Source organism: Cebidichthys violaceus, unplaced genomic scaffold (genome assembly GCF_023349555.1).
Source record: "Cebidichthys violaceus isolate CVI_PGR_0920_01 unplaced genomic scaffold, fCebVio1.0.p SCAF_22, whole genome shotgun sequence".
Classification (NCBI taxonomy): Eukaryota; Metazoa; Chordata; class Actinopteri; order Perciformes; family Stichaeidae; genus Cebidichthys; species Cebidichthys violaceus.
The window spans coordinates 3,723,041-3,729,040 of NW_027176395.1; the positions used below are offsets into that span (position 1 = coordinate 3,723,041).

The 6,000-nt window shown below is 44.4% G+C and overlaps 1 protein-coding gene across 2 annotated transcripts in view; it reads right to left on the bottom strand.

Annotated features, from left to right (window-relative positions):
* The window catches only part of LOC137877855 (leucine-rich repeat and fibronectin type-III domain-containing protein 5-like), a 100,697-nt gene that overhangs the window by 47,922 nt on the left and 46,775 nt on the right, over positions 1 to 6,000 (bottom strand). For both annotated transcript variants that reach the window (XM_068718011.1, XM_068718012.1), the window contains one exon: positions 3,794 to 3,903. The gene's annotated coding sequence lies outside the window, so the exon portion shown is untranslated. The remainder of the gene's footprint in view (positions 1 to 3,793; positions 3,904 to 6,000) is intronic.

Here is a 6,000-nt window from a genome sequence, read left to right on the forward strand (position 1 = left end):
CCCCCCTACCCTCCCTCCTCACACCTATTATCCCACGGGGCCAGAGGCCAAGCAGGTGGAAGAGGTTAGCTTGGTGACCCAGGCCTGGCTGGCCCTCAGCAGGTCTCGGCTGCCAAACTCCCCCCCCCCCCCAGGGATCCAGGCAGTCTTTCAACTCTCCGGGAGAGAGAGAGCATAAACACATACACAGACACAGCCTGGCGAGATAATCACACACACACACACACACACACACACACACACACACACACACACACGTGCACACTCACAGGCTGCCAGAGAGGGAGGTAACGAGTAGGTGAATGGAGAAAGAAGATTGGATGTGATCAAGAAAAAGGAAAATTAGGGGTAATGGAACACGGGCTGAAGATGAAAAAGGAGAAATGTGGGAAAGTGGGAAAGACAGTTTACATTACAGACTAGCGCAACAAATAGAATATAAGGAAGGTGAAATGGGAAAAGGACTTAGAGGTAAAACATGAAAAGCAGAGAGGGAGAAGTATTATAAGAGCAAAGAAGAAGGATGACGCTTTGGTAGATTTAAATAGTGAAGAAGGGACAGAAGAAAAAAAATGAATCAAATACAACTCTCTGAAGAGGGTGATGAAAAGGTCAAGACCATCCATCCGCCCTTTCATTCATCTACTTCCACTTCACGTATTCTCTCCACCCCCAACCCCCACGTCCGTCAATCCATTCTGAACTCCTTGTACTTTCAGTCACTCATTCATCCCTCTCTCCAACCTCTCCCTTTTTATCCGTTCTCCCTCCCTCCCCTCCATCCATCCACCCATCCATTCATCAAAGTGAGTAGGGGACAGAGGGAGACTTGACTTTGACTTTGATCTGTTTTGCTGAGCTATTGAGGGCTTCAGTACATGCACAAACACACACACACACACACACACACACACACACACACACACACACACACACACACACACACACACCCTCAGGGGTGATCCAGCCCTAAAGAGAGTATTAGTTCAACTTGCTTCCGGGTTGCAGGTTTAATTCTCCCAAGGGCATACAGGCCTCTGAGTGAACTCCAACGCATTGCGATGTGTGCCACTTTGTTCATTAAAAAGATAAAATATACAGAAGCTGCTGTTTGATCCCTCATCTCTCTCCCTGTCGGTCGCTGCATCGCTCACTTCCTCTCACCCCGGAGCAAGCAGAGCTGGCTCTAACCCTCGATGTGTCTGCACATTCACAAGGAAGGATGACTGACAGCTGCTGAAGAGGAACGCAACGCACACACACACACACACACACACACACACACACACACACACACACACACACACACACACACACACACACCTGCTGTTCTAGCAGTGTACATACTGGACTGTATTAGAGGCCTTCCTATTTCATTTTTGTCGATACATCCGTGGTAACAATGCAAACTGGTCAACAATGCAACTAAAAGGGGAATTTTTGCACCAGTTTTGCACTTGGAGGTGAGCTGGCTCGTAACAAGGTTTAGTCCATGTGGACGATCACGTGGAGATCGCCATCCAAAGTTTGGAAAACACTAAAATTGCTGTGGTCATCAATTAATCTTCTGATTCATTTGACAGTGAATTCAGCATTCGTCTGATCTTTAAAATGGTAGGAAACAATGAAAAAAAAAAAAGGCCATCACAGTTGCTGCATTGCTTGTTATGTCAACATCAAATTTTTTGCATTTGCACAATAAATGCCCAAAAAATCTAATTATGGGAAAATGTAGTATCCAGCGTTTAAGAGCTTTACCTATACTAGAGTTTGACCAGTATAGTTTATTTCTAACACTACAATTACCACCTCGCGGTTGTATGCCTCGACCATGTTGCAGTTTACATGCGTGTCCGTTCAAAATGTCATCCCTTCATCATTTCATCCTATTAAACATTTGTGTGAAATTCTCATTGTTAGCATGTGGATTCTTGAGTTGTAGCCCAAAAAACGTGTTTCGTGAGGTCACAGTGACTTTTGAACACCAAATTCAAATCAGTCCATTCTTGAGTGCAGGTGGGCGTTAGTGTCACATTTGAAGAATTTAACTTAATGCATTCTTAAAATATCGCGTTCGTGAGACCGGGGCGTACGTGAGGTCACAGTGATCTTGACCTTTGACCTTTTTAAACGCGAAAAATCGGTTTATCTTCGAGTCTCATATGTTTGTCTCATATTTACAATTCAACATTAATATTGGAAGAATTTTACGATCTATGAATGTAATTAAACGAGGAAGTCAAGGTGTTGATGGATTCACGAGAGAGAGAGAGAGAGAGAGAGAGAGAGAGCGTTATGAAGAGAGAGTTTCGCCTCTAGCTACGATTGCATATCAGCAAACAGACCTTTATATGCAGAAGTCTGAGATTTGTTAGGGTTAGAGTTCGCATGTGCCTGAGGCATTGCTACCAATGTATAGCTCGCACACATACACACCATGCTTATCTCGTCCTCAATTTACACTAAATTTTCAACTAAAACCCTGAAATGAATCTTTTGAAATGAAGCATGGATATGTAGGTGGATTGTTGGATAGATTCTTAACTCTATTCATTCGCCCAACCTTCCAATATCCTCCCCTCTATCTCCTCTTCTCCCCCCACTCACTCCCCCTTTTCTATCCTGTGGCAGAGTTCAGCAGTCAGCCACATCCCAACGGGATGTATCAAGGTTAGAAGTGTAGATCTAACAGCCAGCTGAAGAGAGCAAAAGGGAGAGCAGGCTAGGGAAAAAAAGAGAGAGAGAGAGAGAGAGAGAGAGAGAGAGAGAGAGAGAGAGAGCAGATCAGCAGCAGAGTCTCAGGGGGTAAAGAGGTTAGAGGTGGATTTCTGACAGAGACAGCCTGTATGAAAATGACAAGCTACCATAATCCCGCCTAAAAATATTAGTGGCGAGATAAGAGATGATGAAAAAGGAGAGCGAGCACGAGACAGATGTGAAGATTTTAAAGAAAAAAGAAAGGGAGCTCTTGCCATTAGTCAGACCTCAAGACTCTTACTGAAGTGGGCCAGCTTGATCTCCACAGCAGAGCCTGGCGCAACCAGAAACTGGGCCCGCCCCGGTTTCAACTACAGGGCGAAAAACACGGCTAGTCCAATCAGCATGCAAGCACCTCACAGAGAGCCAAATAACACTGTTCAGGTTTCCGCTACGGGGACGAACAAAGTCAGACAAAGCCAAAACACTGACGTAGTTTCCACCAGATCTCCGTTTTCACTACAAGGCCAAATTAAGGTAGCCTTGCGTCCAATTAACAAATCCAAAGCCCAGTGACTCCAATCTCTGTTTGGAAGAGTTTTGTCCCAAGAGGAACCAACTTTTATCACAGGCCTCCACAGCAGAAATATTAAGGAATAAGTTGCTGAAGATTCGACGAAAAGTTTGATTCCACTCTCATGTCTGTACATATGAAGATAGAGCCCAGCAGGTCATTAGCTTTTTAGCACCCATCTTGGTTGGGTGGATGCAATGACTTCAAATTAAAACAACTTGCTCTTTAATGTCTTCTTTCTTTTTTTTGGGCTAGATCAAACAAACAAGGTGTAACAAGGTATTACAGTGAGCTTTACTGGTAGGCTGCTTTGTTAACTTTGAACAGAGCCAAGCTAGCTGCTTATGCTAAGCTAAGCTGGCTGGTTGTAGCATGCGTTGAAGACATGCGAGTGGTATCAAGAGGGGTATCAATCTCATCTAACTCTCAGCAGGAAAGCAAATCAGTGTATTTCTCAACATGTACAACTGTTTACTTAAATAAATCAGTAAAAAAGGAAATCATGTAGAAAAGGCACCTTACCTTTAGAGATGTAACAGCGGATAAGACTCTGCTACAGGTTTCACATGTTACCACTGCGATAACATCATGGGTGAGGGTGAAGGTCCAAAATCTTCTCTCTCTGTCACTCACTGTAGAACAGGAAACACAGAGGAAAAGATGGGTGTTCAATATTGGACTCAAAAGCAATAATTCAACAAAAAAAAAAAAAAAATCACTTCCTGCGTTACTTTTCTAGTGCATCTACTTTTGGTATGACTCGGGCTGCAGTACACGGTGACTGTGTAGCTTACAGGGTTCTCCGGCATTGACTGTGTTCAAAGCAGCTTCATTATTAATAAACTGCTTGGTTGGCCTTTAACTGACAACAAAAGCGCTGCAACTGTGCATCATTGAACCAAGTGGAGGTGTGCTAAGTTGAGAGCACATGTCCTACACACACACACACACACACACACACACACACACAGGCCTCAAATGCTGTTACTACTGGATGTCAATGACTTGAACAACCCTTCTCATTGATCCAAAGATAACCCTCTTCCTTCCTTCCTCCCTCCCTATCTTCAGCACTTCTCCCCTTTTCCCTTTCCCCTGCTTCTATTCATCCGCCCACCCATCTCTTCGTTTTATCCCGTTTTCCCAGTTGGATTTTTCTCCTTTCCTACCCCGTCCATGCTTCACGTCTTCCCTCTATCCCTTCCTCCCACCCATTTTTTTTTTCCAGCTTCTCTCCTTCAAAGGGTAGAGGACACAGCTGAAACAAAGGCTGCTTCTATACCAGCTGAGCCAGCAGGATGGAGGCAGGGAGGGAGGGAGGGAGGGAAGGAGGGAGGGAAGGATCAAAATGAGGCAAGGAGGGAAAAGAATGAGGGCAAAGAGTAAGGTGAAGGGGAGGGTGAGCAGGACAGGGATGAAAACTAAATAAAGAGGGGGCATGAGAGACGGAAGAGAGGGAGGGTGGGGCTAAAGACAGGGAGGGGTGTTACGGTTAAGAAGCAGGAGGAGGATGGAGGGAGGTAGAAACAGAGGAAAAGGGGATGAATGTGAGAGTAAAAGACGGAAGGAGATAAAGATAGATGCAGAGGAGAGTTCGAGATGGCCCTCACATCAATAGTGTGGTGGTGTCTAGTTTCAGCAGCATCGCACACACACACACACACTAAGAATTATCACAGTCAGCCCATAACGAAATCTGCCGAGAGCAGCACAAACACATGCACTCCATTTAATCACGTGCAGAATATGTACCTTCCCTAAACCTGCTCATTGGATGGCAATCACAGGTATGACAGAATTCATCATTGTGATCTCAATTGACATGAATAGACTACATTATTAGTATGAAAAGCTATTGAAAGGCTTCCAATAATTGGACTTATCAGACAACATATTGGACTTTAACAGATTGATGGACACAGCGGATAGAAACTAAATGATGGATAACGTCTGCGATTGATTAATTCCCCTCTCTCGATATGACCTTGGTAACACTGAAAAGCCATAACTAAAAGTATGCGGTGGTAAAATAGGGCGCCTTTGTCAGCAAATCTGCCAGGAGCAGCAGAAGTGATTGACCGGCGTTAATGCGTAGGACCACACCCTGAACTGCATGCGTATAAGGCCATGGGCGTCACACCCACTGGGCACTGTGAAGAGACACATGCAGGTACTGGATGGGTGTCAAGAGCAGATCTATGAGTCCTGTGTTAAACATCCTCTTAGGAGACCTTTCAAATGGTTTTAGCATTGCTTTCCCTATAGGTCAAATGTTGGATGTGTTGCCGTGGGTCAGTTATGTTTAAATCACCCAGCTTATACTATTTTAGATATCAATATCTCCACAGTGGCTGAATGGATTTTAGCCATTCAAACTGCATTTTAAATGAACGTCTCCTTGTGTTCCTTTGCCAAGATAGCCCTTCTCCGCCTCAGAAATGACCCGCTGTATATTCAGCGACCTAGTTTTTGTTAGTTTAGTTTTTTGTTAACATGCACCTCAGCCAAAAAACCCACAAATTACTAAATGATTGATTCAATTCATTAATTATTGCCTGTTTCCCTTCCCAAATATTTGTTTATTCACGAACCCCATTCAAGACGTTAAATCACGTCCTGCCCTGAAAATGACCCTGAAAGAAGCACGACTCACGACAACAAAATGGGAATTGTTCCACCAAATTTGCCTGCGCAGCAGAAACTAGTCCAAGGCCGTTATGAAACGCCAC